This window comes from Triticum aestivum, chromosome 7A (genome assembly GCF_018294505.1).
Source record: "Triticum aestivum cultivar Chinese Spring chromosome 7A, IWGSC CS RefSeq v2.1, whole genome shotgun sequence".
NCBI lineage: Eukaryota > Viridiplantae > Streptophyta > Magnoliopsida > Poales > Poaceae > Triticum > Triticum aestivum.
Window position 1 is genome coordinate 130,641,739 of NC_057812.1, and position 1,956 is coordinate 130,643,694.

Here is a 1,956-nt window from a genome sequence, read left to right on the forward strand (position 1 = left end):
AGTTCAGCGGAGTAAAATCAAATTTGTGGACGTTTTGTATACTAGACGCACAAACACAATCTTTACACAATACATATCTTAAAATCATTCAAATTAAAGCATGGATAGCAATAATTGTCATAACATAAAGTTTCATTACCGTGTTTTTCAAATTTAACCATGCGAAGTTCACACAAAGGACATCACTTAAAACACAATGTTTGATTCAAAATCACCACAAACATAGCATGTACATGTTATGCACCGAGCCAATCTATGGCATGTACCACCACCCTCTCGGCCACCACCACTCAAATGACATCCTCGGCAAAGAAATCAGCCTCGACATCATCTCGGCCACCATCATCGCCACCACCACCCTCTCAGCCGCCACCACCACCCTCTCAGCCACCATCACCACCACCAGCATCACCACCCCCTCGGCCACCATCACCACCACCACCCTCGGCCACCACCAACAATCCAAAGAGAGGCCAATATTTCTCCACGAGTGATCTCCCAATACTTTCTTGTGGTTTCATCCATTGTGTTTGGATTCATAAACATGATAGCACGCTCTTCGGCCTTCTTCGCATCACGAATCCTCTCCTCCTCAAGTGCAAACCTACGCTCCTTGGCCTTCAACTTTCTCTCTTCGTCCGCCAACTTGGTCTTCCACTTCTCATCCTCGAAGGCCTTGAGCTCATTCCACCTCGCCATCTTGTCTTCTTTGCATTCAGCCGCCAACATCTTCTTGGTCTCGATCATTGCCACAAGTTCATCCTTGTAAGTGCCACCGAATGCATTCCTCTTCTTTCTTTCTTTTGCTTCCTTCTGATCTATTGTTGGCATCTTCATCAACCTCGTCATCGTCCTTAACGGATATGCTCAACCTTGACCTCTTCGGAGTGGTCTCCGCAATTCTTTGGATCCACTTCTCATTCTTGCATAGATCTTGGCCGAACTTGGTGTTCCGATGCTTGAATAGCTCCTAGATGTAGGGGCCATACTTCGTCAGTTGCACACCACTCGGTGGAGCATGATTCACTTGGTCGATGTAACCAAACCATCGGTTGCGTTGGTCATGAATGGTGCTCCAACGATGCCCAAGAGAACCTTGGGTACGGCTTCATCGCACGTCCATGGAGTTGTTGTAGTGGTCGTTAATCCTCTCCCAAAACATGGTCTTGGTTTGATCCGTTCCGATGGTTGCATCCATGGAGATAGCACACCAAGCATCGCAAAGTGCAAGGTCCTCCTTTTGGTTATAGTTTTGGGTGCGGCTCCTTGAGTCATTGGTGCTTGCTTCGGTCACCTCCACCACCTCCTTCTTGGTCACCACCTCTTGAACCTCCTCCTTGGCCTCCTCCGTGTCTTGGGTGGCCGAATGACCCCAAAACGAGTCATAGTTGAGATCATCAATGTCAACGGTGGCCGAGGACTCCAATGATGCGAGGAATTCGGCCATGTTCATCTCCGCTCTACAATGTCAAAGAAAGCACTATAAACAATCGATCACAAAAAATCACTATTGAATACCAACGGGGCGCGAGGTTTTATTTTTAACTTGTTGGCATTTCATCGAGCACTTGGCAGCCGCGTTTTTTGTTGCCGGCTGCGGGCGCCGCTTGCGCCGGAGCAGTCGTCGTAGGGGCAACCGGAGTTGCCGCACGAGGCGTAGGCTTTGGACGAGGCGCCTCCGCGGTCTTCTTCATCTTCTTCTTGGCAGCCGCCTCGGCGACGCTGCTGCCGTCGGCTTTCGAGACCGTTTGCCTCCGGTAGGTGCGGCGGGAGGGCGGCGTGCCGTTGCCGGAGACGTGGTGGCCATCCTGGACACCATTAGCGCGGTTGGAGGTGGAGCTTGGACCCGGTGGTTCTTTGTCATCCTCAAGCTTTTTTTCGGCACCGGCGGTGACGCGTGGGTGGTTTTCGGTAGCCGGCGGGTTGAGGGGGAGGGGGCGCGTTGGCTATCCATTA

The 1,956-nt window shown here is 50.9% G+C and overlaps 1 pseudogene; it reads right to left on the bottom strand.

Moving 5' to 3' along the window:
• Window positions 1-236: 236 nt before the first annotated feature.
• Window positions 237-1,453, bottom strand: LOC123153164 (polyribonucleotide nucleotidyltransferase-like; annotated as a pseudogene).
• Window positions 1,454-1,956: the final 503 nt, after the last annotated feature.